This window comes from Paroedura picta, chromosome 13, assembly GCF_049243985.1.
Source record: "Paroedura picta isolate Pp20150507F chromosome 13, Ppicta_v3.0, whole genome shotgun sequence".
In the NCBI taxonomy this organism is placed as follows: domain Eukaryota; kingdom Metazoa; phylum Chordata; class Lepidosauria; order Squamata; family Gekkonidae; genus Paroedura; species Paroedura picta.
This window is the reverse complement of record NC_135381.1, coordinates 27,986,547-28,000,488: the sequence shown is the minus strand read 5'-3', so window position 1 is coordinate 28,000,488 and position 13,942 is coordinate 27,986,547. Positions and strand designations below refer to the sequence as shown.

Here is a 13,942-nt window from a genome sequence, read left to right as displayed (position 1 = left end):
AGCCCACTTCTCGAGCCTATCAAGATCATCCTGTATTCTGTTGCTGTCTTCAGTTGTGTTTGCTACCCCTCCCAGTTTAGTATCATCTGCAAATTTAATAAGTATCCCATCTAATCCCTCATCCAAATCATTTATAAATATGTTGAACAACACAGGCCCCAGGACAGATCCTTGGGGTACTCCACTTGTCACTCTTTTCCAAGAAGATGCTGAATCATTAACAAGTAGCCTCTGGGTACGATTTGTCAACCAGATATTGATCCACCTGACAGAACTAGGATACATACCGCATTTTACCTATTTGTGAACAACAATATTATTTGGAACCTTATCAAAAGCTTTACTGAAATCCAGATAAATTATGTCCACAGCATTCCCCTGATCCAGCAAGGTAGTCACTTTCTACCAAGAATATCATGTGGAACCTTATCAAAAGCTTCACTGAAATCCAGATAAACTATGTCTACGGCATTCCCCTGATCCAGCAAGGTAGTCACTTTCTACCAAGAATATCATGTGGAACCTTATCAAAAGCTTCACTGAAATCCAGATAAACTATGTCTACGGCATTCTCCTGATCCAGCAAGGTAGTCACTTTCTCAAAAAAAGAGATAAGGTTGATCTGACATGACTTGTTCTTGCAAAACCCGTGCTGAGTCTTAGAAATCACAGCTCTCAGTTCCAGCTGTTCAAGGTTTGATTATTTGTTCCAAAATTTTGCCAGCTACAGATGTCAAGATGACGGGTCGATAATTACCCAGAGCCTCCTTTTTCACTTTCTTGAAGATGGGGACAATATTTGCCTGCCTCCAATTGTCTGGCACCTCACCTGTTCTCCAAGAAGTGCCAAAAATGTCAGAGATGACACCTGCAAGTTCTTTTAGTACCCTTGGATACAGTTCATCTGGGCCAGAAGAATTTGTTTCATTTAAAGAAACTAGGTGTTTGTGGACTGCTCCAACTGTGATACCAAGCCACCATTCCCGTCCCCTGTATTTAGAAGGCAAAATAATTATTACTATATCATGGAATTAATATTCTGTCCTTAGTAATCACACAATATGCATATAATAATACAGAGTAATCAGTGTGGATCATCAGTTTGACACAGTGGTAGCTACGTGGATAACATCCCGTGACTAACTGTTCTGTAGTGATTGTACTAAAAAGTTCTTAGTGTTGGTAGAGAACTTTACATGTTATTTATGGAAGTTTGAATGCATTATGTAAACTAGTGTTATCTTTTCAATTGCCTGCTTGGTTACATGTTATTTATTTACTCAGCAAGAACAGTTTGCTGTCTATTGGTACCTTTTTAGGTTTTTCCGTAGACAAATACCCACTTATAAATACTTAACTAGGTGTTCTCCCCTGGTTCGAGGACTCCATCCATGTTAGGTGGTTCTCACCGTTATTGCTAGGGAGGCAGGACTAAAAAACTGCTTCCTCTTCCTGTCTACCTGGAAGCCCATCTGTTTCAGTTTTTCTCCTGCCTTGCGGTTGTGTATGCATTTGCTCTACAGCTTTTTTCTAGTATGACTAGTGTAGATTCCATTTAACTCTCTCCCCCCCCTCTTCTTCTCAGGCGGGGGGCTTATTCTGCTTAAATGTTCTAGTTTTATAGATAGGAGTTATAGTTGTTATTATAGTTAATGTTGTTATAGTAAAAAAAATAGAAATAACTACCGTTTAAAAGTTGTTGCGTAGTAGTTCAGAGTGGGCCTAATCACCCACATGCTGTCTGGCTTAATAAACAACGATTTCTTATCAGAGTCGGATGTCCTGGGCTTGCAAGGAGTGGCCGGTGGAGCAATGGGCCTGGTGGACTGCACTCAATTGGGAGGTTTGCTGACCGTGGCAGCCCCGGAGCAGCCAAAAAAATTTATCTGCAAGTCCAGAAAAAGGCAGCACGGAGAAAGGGCAAGTAAGGCAGGCGGCAGCAATCAGCAGCTTCAGTTAAGCTGCGGCACCTATTTTGATTCCAGTGCAGCCAGCTCCGCTGGGAGCGTTCCCCCTCATGTCAGGCAGCCATTTTGTTTGCACTGATCCACGCACTGGGAAAGTATCACTGTAATGAATGTCAGACAATGCAAAAGTGTGATATCTGTGATGCAGGGAGAACCCCAAACCTCTTCTGGCTCTCTGGGGCATCTGCAGTCTGGCACAGCGACTGGAAGCAGCCTCTCAGCAACCATGAGTTGATATTTTTGTCCAGACTCGTGAGGCTTTGGATACTCCATCTGGCCCTTCCTGGGCTTTGTATGTTCGTCTGTGTCTGGGTTTTTTACCTTCAGTGATAAATCCTGGGGGGTTTCAAAAGGAGGTGAATGTTCTGGACGCTAGATGGGGAAGAAATGGAGGTAGCGACAGATTTTATTTTCCTGGGCTCCAAGATTACTGCAGATGGGGACTGCAGCAAAGAAATTAAAAGATGCTTGCTCCTGGGGAGGAAAGCTGTGGGAAATCTAAACAGCATCCTAAAAAGCAGAGACATCACCCTGCCTACAAAAGTGCCTCTAATCAAGGCTATGGTCTTGCAATGTATGGTGTGAAAGTTGGATCATAAGAAAGGCCAAGCATCAAAGTATTGAGGCTTTTGAACTCTGGTGCTGGTGAAGACTCTTGCGAGTCCCTTGGACTGCAAGGCGAACAAACCAGTCAGTCCTGGAGATCAGCTGTGACTACACTTTAGAAGGCCAGATCCTGAAGATGAAACTCAAATACTCTCACCTCATGAGAAGGAAGGACCCCCTGGAAAAGAGCCTAATGCTGGGAGCGACTGAGGACAAAAGAAGACGACAGAGAATGAGGTTGCTGGATGGAGTCACTGAAGCAGTCAGTGCGAGCTTAAATGGACTCCGGGGAATGGTAGCGGACAGGAAGGCCTGGAGGATCAATTTTCTATGGGGTCGCGATGGGTCAGACATGACGTCACAGCTAACAACAAGAACAAATATATCAATCTGGAGGTAGATATAGAAACTATATTTTGTAACCTGAAGCCACTACCTCAGAGGCCCAGGTGTCCACTGAAGGACCTGACCACCTCTCCCGGAATTGGGATAGGCGACTTTCCACTGGGATTGCTAGACAGTTATGCTCTGTTTTGTTTTGAGTCGCTCTTATCTTGTTGGTTATTCTGAAATTTTTGCAACTTGTGTTGGAAGTATCTCCTCCTTGCTTGACCTCTGTTCTGTATCCAGGATCCCCTACAAAAGTCCTATCTAAACTTGGACAACATGCCTTGCATCCAAAAGGAATGTCAGAAATATTTTCTGTTCCCCTTGTGGATGAATTTTGGCATTATTTTCTGCTTGACTCTAGTCTCTACTTAAAGGGTTTCCCACAATCTTGAAAAGCTTATGCATAATTATCGATTTAGAATTGTAATCTGCCTGTCAAGCTTTGAGCCAACTACACCTGCAAACTGCAGTAGTGGCTGCTAAGGATCTGGCGGAAAAAATCATAATATATAAGGGTGCACCCACAGAAAAAGAGGCTCCTAACTCTCTTTTGTTTCCCTCAGGTATGATCTGCAAAAGCTTTCTAGACCAAACAATGGCTGCCCTATTAGCAATTGAAAGGATCAAAGAGGCCCTAAAAGCCATGGCCTCATGTGCCTTTTTAAATCCAAAGTCAGATTTCCTGTCAATTGTGACTGAGGGATCCCGGTCCATCTTCAGACAGGAGTCCCTGGCTCTGAAGAGCTGCAATAGGCACATCAAAAATGAGTACTTGTAGAATGCATTCAGCATTTTCAGCAAGAGTGTAGAGCTTTTTAATAAAATCTGTAAATTGTCAATTATACATGCATTTGGTTTACTTTTCTTTGACGTTTTTCTAAAAAAAAATGGGGGAATGGGTAAAGTTTTTCAGCTGTTTCTACAGTGGGGAAAAAACTCAGTGATGCCTAATCTATTAATTTTATCGTCCTCTTGTTTAAGAGCCTGTGGGGCACGCTGCTTAAGATCTACAACCAAAGCCTTAGAAAGCGGAGTCTGATAGTCATCAGATTTTTAAAATTCTTTAGAAGGCTCTAGGACCTTAAAGCTGCCCTGAGCCATATGGAAGGGCAGTATAGAAATCAATTAAGTAAGTAAGTGAGTAAATCTTCCTCACTGTCCTCATCAGATAAAAACTCAATATTATCCCTTGATTGGATCAATAATCACGAATTCTGAATTTTCAGAGTGCAGTCTGGGTCTTTTTTGTGCTGCACTGGAAGGCCAGTAAGGACCCTAAGATAACTGTGACTAAGAGGGTGGTTCTCCAAATGATGGACCTGGGGGATAAACAGGAGCAGTCCCTGTCTGTTTTTTTAACTTTGTCATGGTCCTGGAGGCCATTGGTCATGGAGGCCATTTGTTCACTCAGTGGCTCTAATGAACTCAGCCCAGTCAACCGGGGAAGCAAGAGGCCCCAAGACCACTTATATGTCCTTTGGAAGAGGGAGGTCCTGATGGAGAACAGCCAGTGACCTCAATAATGGCCGCCTGAAAAGCCGGCCCAGGAATAGTGGGAGCACAAAATGGCAGCTCACGCCTGAGCAGCACGGTTCCCGCCTTGTCTGTGCAGCCTTCATCACTAGCATTTGGTCCCGCGTTGCCCCCTGCCACGGCTGATGCAGCCCATAAAAGGAACGTTCTGGCCTGAACTGCTGAGTCTTCGCAGTCACGAACCATGTGTGAGGGAGCCTCTTCATCTAAAAGAAAGCTTTCTGTTGTCACTCCAGGGGGGAGGGGGCGTGGCTGAAAAGCATGCCTGAGCTCTTTGGCGGTGAAGTACAAAACAAGGACCAAAGCCCTACTCACAAGAAAAGTCTCTTTCACAAATTCCAAAGAGAAGATAAGAGTGTAAGTAGGATAAGAGGGAGAGTAAAAAGAGAAGACCAAGGGAATTAGGAATTATAGGAGTGTTTATTAAGGAAGAGAGGTAGTCAGAGCAAGCCAGAAATAGGTGTGCTCCCCTAAAAGACAGGAAGGGAACTGGCTTGACTGGGTTGTCCCTTTCCAGAAGACAGGAAGTCAAGAGGTTTTAGTCCTGCCTTGCAGAGAAAATGGCAGGAAACCCCATCCAAGATGTCCTCCACCTCGGAAGGAGAATGCTATGACAACAGTTTGGTAAAGTTTTAAATGTTTTTTGTCATGCTGTTAAAGGTGCCGTGGATTACTAGTTTAGATATGAGGCCATGTTTTTTGAAATTATGGGGGTGGGTATATTTTGCTATGAACGTTCTTGTGTTGTGGTGATTCTCTGTAGAATCTTAACAACTACCTCTCTTCGGCAGGAGTTGATCATTGGTGTCACATTAGAATTAATACCAGTGCTTGTATGAGTGTTGAAAAAATATGTAATATTGTTTTATTTGCACAATCAGCTAGAGGTTTTATTAAAACACAATTTGGGGTAGAGGTCTTTATTTGCCATTACTTGTTATGTCAGTGTCTTCCTTATTTTATTGATTTTTTCTATTTATACCCTGCCCTTCCAAGCAACACTGGCTTACAGCATATTTTATTTTATCTGGATTATTATTATTTATTATAAAAAATGAATAAAACGTGATAAAACAATCCTACCAACTGTGTGGCAACCCCAGAGCACAAATATCTAATTGTTAACTACCTTGGCCCAGGTATTACAAACTTATGTGATTATGCCCTTAATATTGTGGATAGTGCAGGCCAAATCCTTCTGCTTATTTTGGGGTACAATAAAATCAGAGTCCAGTAGCACCTTTAAGACCAACAAAGAGTTGCACTCAAAAGCTCACGCCTTGAATACATTTTGTTGGTCTTAAAGGTATTACTGGACTCTGATTTTATTGTGTTACTTCAACAAGGCTACTTATTTTGAGGTGTAATTCTTCCCTATTAGAATTGGGTCACATACTACATTGGTTAATGTATACTCTACTCCTTTATCCACTTGGTTAATTATGTGTTAAGCAGAAATATATATTACAGAATACCATTATTCTGTCTGTTCATTTATAGATGACTCATTCATAATTATTCTTGGAGTGCAGCTGACAGCCAGGTGTTATACTTTTTAGAATTTTTATTAGATTTAGAGACTATCCCTCTCTGGAAGCAGGCTTGGGAGAGTTTGTAAAATTGTTAAAATGTTCATGGTCAAAATTTAAAACTTTCCAATTATTACACAAAGCACACAAATGTCTTATTTAAAAACACTTGCTACCTTTGGAAGCTGACTGGATAATCAGAGCTAGATCTTTAACAACAATCATTCTAGGAGCAAAGACTGCCCATATTGACAACAAACTGAAGTAATTTTGCAGCCAGAGGCACTTCTCTGTTCAAGGCCCATCCGCTCATGTTTTCACAGCCCAGTCCCCTTCCTCAGGACAATTAAGTCCACCGCAGTGTTCTTGGTCTGAAAGAAGGAAGCTAGATGCTTCGGCTAGTGTGGCTGACCAATCCGGGAAAGCAAAAGGGAGAGGGGCGGGTGATTTTTACGAAGACGGAAACACACACAAGAGGCTGTCGAGTAGGCCCCATAAAAACTCCGTGTGACGCACTTCGGTAACTCGACTCCCCGCCCGCTCCCAGCCACAACCATGTTGCTAACAAAACTCTTTTCCTCAAGAGAAGCGACGACAAGAGAAAATTTTGCTCGGCAGGTCAACTCGGATGCCTCAAAGGGGAAAAGAGCCAACATCGGGGGGGGGGGGGGAATAGAGGGATCCAGCCAAGCTTCACCTAGAAACAAGCATGGGGTGTGGCAATCAAACGCACCTCCTCGAAAGAAGGGAACTACCGAATAAGGACTACGGCTGCGCTGTGGAAACCCTAGAGGACAAACGGTTGGAGGATCCAAGATGTCCTGTAGTGCAGTGGTCCCCAACCTGCGGGCCGCGGCCCGGCGCCGGGCCGCAAAGGCCATGGCGCCGGGCCGCGGCTCCCTCTCCCCGCCCCCCCCCCGTAGTAAAAAACTTCCCAGGCCGCAAGCTTGCGGCCCGGGAAGCTTCTTACTGCGGGGAGGGCGGGGAGAGGGAACCAGGGCCGGGCCGGGCCGGGCCGGGCCGCGCCCGCGCGGCGCGATCCACGGGTGCGGCCCGCGGGCGCGGCCGGGCGCGGCTCGCGGGCGCGGCCCGATTCGCGGGTGCGGCCGGGCGTGGCTCGCGGGCGCGGCCCGATCCGCGGGTGCGGCCTGCGGGCGCGGCCGGGCGCGGCTCGCGGGCGCGGCCCGATTCGCGGGTGCGGCTCGCGGGCGCGGCCGGGCGCGGCTCGTGGGCGTGGCCCGCGCGGTCCCTGCGGGCGCGGCCCGATGCCCTGCCGGTCCCCAGCCTAATAAAGGTTGGGGACCACTGCTGTAGTGCCTGCAAGGGCCTTGTTGCCGCCCCCATCCCCGTTAGTATAAACAAATAGAATTCAACGGCTACAATATATATCGACCCACCCCCTTAACTCATTGGAAAGCGCGGTTTAGCAACAGGGTGCGACGCTTCAAGACAGGGGGGAGGGGGGCGCGGATACCGTTCTCCTAATAACTAGCCCGATGGTATCAAACCCCAAGTATTGGCCAAATCACAAAGAAACGCGGCTGCACTTTGGAAACCGGAACCGGGCTTCCCATCGCGGGCCGTGTGACCTCATCATTTTTACTCCCCCCCCCACCCAACGCACACAGATACACACAGTGAACTAGGTCACTGACCGGAGGGGGGGAACGGACGACTACACTGGGCCAAAATGTGACTGGTAAAGCGGGAAGAATCGAATGAACTGCTGCGAGAGCTGAGAAGGGGGGGGGGGGGTGACAAGCTAGTCTCTAAAACAAAAGTGGCGCCAAAAATACCTATTAAACAATCTTCCTCCCCCTCTTCCCCTCCCGCCCGGAACGACCCAGCTGGGCTCTCTGTAGCACGCGGACATCAAAAAGTCAACCTGGACATTTTTTTTTCTTTACAGTCTCTTTTTCCCCTCCCCGAAATGAAATCAGCCCGAAACTCAAAGGCGGAGAAGACCGGAAAGGGTCAACAACATGTCTGGGGCGCCGATTCTAGGCGGGTTTACTTGGGTGTAGTCTACTGAATTCAGTGTCACCAGACTCCTAAGTAGACCGAAGGGAAACGAAATATTCTTCCTGCTCCCTTCAATTATAGCAAACTATTCTTGGCAGAAAATTCTGAAGTTCCTCCTGTGACGCATTCCCACACACCCCATCTCTTTCCAAAGTCAGGAGGGGGAAAAGTTGCAGACCTCTGCAGCTCTGTCCTGAGCATGTTTATTCAGAGTCTCACCGAACACAACCTCTTGTGGCTCACACGCCACATAATTCCAGCCTTCTAAAACAAGCCCAGGATGTCACTCCTTACACACAAAATCAGAGAAATCTAACTTCACGCACACAAATAACTACACTTTTCCCTAAGCAGGAGAGCCTGTTAAGCCGAGGCTTCTGTTCACACACTAACTCCCCCCATCCGCCCTTCCCATTCTATCCCGAAACATCTCTCCCCCTCCCCGCCTTTTTTTTTTTTTTAATGTACCAGCCTGAGCTCTGGGTAAGTTCCAAACCTTGCCCACTACGTTGTAATTATGCTAACGCGAAGAGAGAAGAGTCCCTCTTCCTTGTGTTTTAGTCAAACAAAGTTTAAGTCCAGTGGCACCTTTACGACCCAACGAAGTTTCATTCAAGGGGCGAACTTTCCTGAGCACGCCATGCACACTGAATTCAAACTTTGTTCTGCTGCTTTTGAGCACCCCGGCTACCCGCCTTCTCTTTGATGACCGGGAGGGGGGAGGGGGGGAGACCGAGGAAGATGTCTTTTTACGTTTCCAAACTCAACACCGACACCCCCCCACACACACACACACCTTACACACCTTACACAAGCCTGTGTGAGCGTGTCTACCTTTCCACTTCTTTCCCACCCACGCACAGTTCCCCCAACACTTCTTGCCCACAACCCCCAAACAATTTCCGTTTTTCGATCGAGGAAAGGGCACAGCAAGAAGGGAAAGCATGAGGGGAAATTTAAAAGGAAGGAAGGAAGACACGGGAGCGTCTCCATTTTCTCAGCGGCGGGCCTAGGCCCTTTTTCTTCACCCGGTAGGAGAGAAAGGGAAACCTTGAGGAGGAAGGGAGGGCTTCCGTGTCGGGCGCCACAGCCGGGCTCCCTTCCTCCTTTCCTCCCTGCCTTTTTCCCTCCACCGCCACCTTTTCTCTGGGGCGGGGAGGAGGTCGAGAGTCGGAGTGTGTGGGCGTATGTGTTTTTCTCTCGGCCCCGCGTCCTCCATCTTGCCTGCGCGTTTCTCCCTCAGTCGGACGCCGCGGCCTCTTTTCCAGCGCCGACCGGCGGCCTCTCCGAACCCTCCCCTCCCCCTCAAGATTTCGCCTCCCCCTCAAAAAAAAGGGGGTAGAATAAAAAAAACAAGCCCCCAACTTCTAGAAGCTTCTACGCCATTGTCGAACTTACCTCTCGCGGCGGCGGCGGCGGCGTCACGGCGGAGGAAGGCCCAGCGGCCTTGCTTGGCGGTGACGGCTCCTGAGAGGCCTTGCGCGCCCTTTTAATTTCCCTCTCTTCCTTCCGCACAGACGCCCCTACCTTTATTTCCACCACCACTTCTAGGCCAACTTACTCAAACCGCCCTTACCTTTTCTTTCTTTCTCTTTTTTTTCCTCCTCCCTCTCGTTAAGACCTCGGCGGCAAAGGCCTAGAAGCCGCGGCCGAACCTAAGCTGAGGGGGGGGGGCGGCGGTTGAGCGCTAGGAAGGGGTGGGGGGGAGAATGAAGCGGGCGGATTATTTAATTTGGCGGCGGCGGCGGCGCTGGGGATTGTTTGGGGTGCTCACAGCTCGGCGGCTAGCGAGCGAATGGAGGGCGCAGGCGCCACCTGGCGGCCACTGAGGACGCTCCGCTCGGCCGGGCCTAGAGCGACATCTGCCGGAAGGACTCGGAGAAGGAGGGCAAGAGAGGCCGACTCCGGTTTCCGACATTCCTTTCCTCCCCCTCCCCTGCGAGCGCTCAGAAGAGCGGGGTAAACAAGGTGCCGCGCAGGCGCAGCCGACTCAGCCACCGCCCCCTCCTCCGCCTTCTGGGGACGTCACGGCTGCCTTACAACCCCGCCCCGCTTGTTCTCCTGCGCGTTCGACTGCGGGGCTGGGCTGCACGTCGCCGCTGTGCGAGGAGGCGGGGCCCCAGGGCGCGAGAGGCTCTTGCAAAGCTGGCTCGGGTTGCACAGCCAGGACTTTGGGGAAGACCCGTTGGTGGAAGTTAGTGGGATGTTGCAGGATAAGCCCACGTCGACCTGTAGCCGCCTTAATTTTTCCGCTCTCCAAGACAAATATCGATCTGAAGTAATAGAAACGAGTCTAGTGGTGGCTTTAGCTCAGCAGAATTTAATGCTTGGTATAAACTTTAGGGTACAAAGCGTTAAACTTTGATGGTCTACAGGTACTGCTTAATGGAACTTTTGCTTTATTGCTTATTTAAAATTTAAAATTGTTTAATCTTGGTTTTCGCCCAACTGATAAAATTGCAAGGTGGCTTACTACCTTAAATCCAGCTAAAAATCTCGTGTCATGACAATACAGTACAAATAAGAGCAAGCTGTTTACTGGATACATCAAAAAAGCTCTGCCTTATACAAGCCCTGTTCAGCAGTTACATTTCACTGCATTTATAAGATGTAACAGTCTGAAGTCTGCAATCTCGGTTTATTTTGCAAGGGGCAACACAGGTATATTCTAGATTTAGAACATACCTACTTGGTCCCAGATTAAACAAATCTGGCACACGTGTAAAGGTATCCCCTGTGCAAGCACCAGGTCATGTCTGACCCTGGGGGTGACGCCCTCTAGCGTTTTTATGGCAGACTCAATACGGGGTGGTTTGCCAGTGCCTTCCCCAGTCATTACCATTTTACCCCCCAGCAAGTTGGGTACTCATTTTTCCGACCTCGGAAGGATTGAAGGCTGAGTCAACCTTGAGCCAGCTGCTGGGATTGAACTCCCAGCCTCATGAGCAGCTTCAGGTTCAGACTGCATATCTGCTGCCTTACCACTCTGCGCCACAAGAGGCGTGTACCAACGCAGAAAAGACAGTGGGTCACCTTTAAGCAAAAACAACCGTTGAGCATCTCAGGAGAATCCTGTGCTGGGCGTTTGTTCTGGAGAACAATCAGAACAACAGAAGCATAATGTCTCTATGTTAGGAGAATCTCAAGTTGTGAAGATGAAGCCTGCCTTCTCTGAAAGTCCATAGCCAAAAGAAAACAGAATTGCTTACCTGTAACTGTTGTGCATTGACATCTTGTGTGCAGACACACATTGGGACTGCACCTGCACAGGCCTACCCTGGAAATCTCTTTACATAAAAGCTCCATCAGAGAGTGCTTGATCCTCCCCCTATGGTGCATGTGTGGCTTTTTCTGCCAGTCAGGCACATGACCTAGGAGCGGAGAACTCACCATCCTCAGTTTCCTATTGCTGCTAGGATGCCCAAGAAAAATCAACCCATCATTTATATGACCAAGGGCTCAAGAAGATAGGCGGGAAGGAATCTGTGTCTTCACACAAGACATCGATCAATGACAGGTAAGCAGCTCTTTTCATCTTCCATCTAGATGTGCAGCCCCACATTGGGATCCTAGCGAGCTCAATTACCTCAGGTGGTGGGTCGAGTACTTAAGACAAATAAAGAATATAGCACGACCTTCCCAAAATGGGTGTCCAATCCTAGCTTTCACATTCAATGCAAAATGCCTCATGAAAATGTCTTCATTTCCCCAGGTTGCTGCTTTACAAATGTCCTGCAAATGTCCTGGAAAACGCTGAGAATGTCGCCTGCACTCTTTAAAGAGTGAGATCTGAGGTCCGAGGGGCATGCCAATGCTGACACCCTGTATGCAGCCTTCAATGCAGATCTAGAAATGGACTGTGACAAAGCCCTTTGTTCCTTTTGATGACTCCAATACCAAACAAACAGGGAATTAGACCTTCTAAAACTTCTAGTCCTATCCAAGTAATAAAATATAACCCTTTTTATATCCAGTGAGTGTAATGTTTTTTCGGCTGTCATTTGCGGACTCAGGAAAAAGACAGGGAGTGTTCTATCCAGAGCTAGGTGAAACTCTGAAACTATCTTGGGGAGAAAATCCCAATCCCAACTGGGATATAAATTACCCTAGAGGGAAGCAACTTCAGAAATGGTGAGTCTATTCTCAGTGGGGCCAGTTCTGAAACCCTTCTATTATTATTATTTTATTCCCCGCCACTCGCAAGGCCGGTCATGGCGAGTTTAAAAAGTCCAATAAAAAATCCCATTAAAATGGAGACTAAGTCACACAGGAACAGACAAAATGGCAAAATACCACCCCCCACCCATCCCTACCTCTGGAGGGGGAGGAAGGAGGGTCAAGATAACCCAGCTTGCTGCTTAACACTAGGGGGGGGGGTGTCGATCTTCACTGCCCCCAGCCTCAACCATAGACCAGCGGAAGACCTCCGTTTTGCAGGCCCTGTCGAATGCCAAAAGTTCCCGCAGCCAAGTTCCTAGGGTGTGGTCGAAAATCGCGTCCGTCATGGTGGGTAAGTGCACTTACTGGTCTATCCCCCTACCTCCCAGCCACAGGACCTCCGTCTTGGAGGGGTTGAGTTTCAGGTGACTCTGCTCAAGTCATTCAGTCACTGCTTCCAACATCTGACAAATGGTTCTGGGGGAGAGTCCAGGTGGCCATCCATGAGGAGATAGAGCTGGGTGTCTTCAGCATATTGATGACAGCCCAGCCCAAAACTCTGTCACAATCAAAAAAATGAAATCCAAAGGTAACTGTAACGTCTTCTCAGCAGTTTTATTATTATCAACTGTGGTCCTCGTTATTCAGTATATCTTGGCTAATGTATCAGCAACCTAAACGGGGTCCCAGGTATTATTAATCCTGCTTTCCCAATTACAAACCTAAAGCAAGGCAGTGTTTATTAATATTAGAACTACAAAATGGTAATAAATTGTGCTTATCACAAATTAATCATGTCTAATTAATGAACAATCTCATCAGCCGCTTACCTTATTCAATGTATTAAATTTCAAAAATATTATAATTTTTATGGCAAAGCTCCCAATCTCCAAAGACAGTAAGACATATCACTTGGGCATCATCTCCAAAGTTATAGGGAAATTTTCAAATGAAGTGCCCAATTCATCTGCTCTCTAACATGTTTAAACCTCACCCAAAGAACCCAGGTGTAGGCAATGTGCTTAATTAAAAAGCAGCATCAGCTAATATAATTTTACAAAAGATATGCAATGTCCATATTTGTATACCTGGGAGGGGATCTGATAACCATCATCAAGTATTTAAAAGGCTGTCATATAGACTAGCAATCCCCAACCTGTGGGCTGCGGACCACATGTGATCCGTCGCCTAATTGGAGTTGGGCCGCAAAGGACGCCTTCTCTCCCCCCCCCCCCCCCCGGCCCTTTACAACACACTTCGGGTGTCATTGTCTCCCATCACTCCCAGATGGGACTATCTTGTTGCACAGAAACAAGCTCAGGGTTCCCATTGATTTGTCATTGTCATGCGTTAAAATTTCCATGAAAATAAAACATTCCTTATGTTCATTGTTGTGGCGTGTCTGTATCTTATTTTGAAGGGGTGTTTAAACATTACCATAGCGATCAGAGAGCGTTAGGGCAGTGGTTGAGAGTAGAGGAGTAAACTACCCCCCCCCCCCAGGCTTCAGTAAAATTGTCAAGCGTTGAGTGGTCCCCGGTGATTAAAAGGTTGGGGACCATTGATATAGATGGATCAGAGTTGCTCTCTCTTGCCCCAGATGGATGGGCCAGAACCAATGGGGTGAAATTAATTCAAAAGAAAATCCATCTAAACATCTGGAAGTAATTCCTGATGAGAGTGATTTCTCAGTGGAACAGGCTTCCTCAGGGGTTAGTGGGTTCCCTGTCTTTGGAA

General features: G+C 47.3%; 1 protein-coding gene across 2 annotated transcripts in view; it reads right to left on the bottom strand.

The window, feature by feature from the left end:
• Nucleotides 1-9,824, bottom strand: part of STAG2 (STAG2 cohesin complex component) — a 100,669-nt gene extending 90,845 nt beyond the window's left edge. Inside the window, exon 1 of one of the 2 annotated variants that reach the window (XM_077308513.1) lies at nucleotides 9,446-9,824. The gene's annotated coding sequence lies outside the window, so the exon portion shown is untranslated. The remainder of the gene's footprint in view (nucleotides 1-9,445) is intronic. The other variant, XM_077308514.1, reaches the window with a different exon arrangement.
• Nucleotides 9,825-13,942: the final 4,118 nt, after the last annotated feature.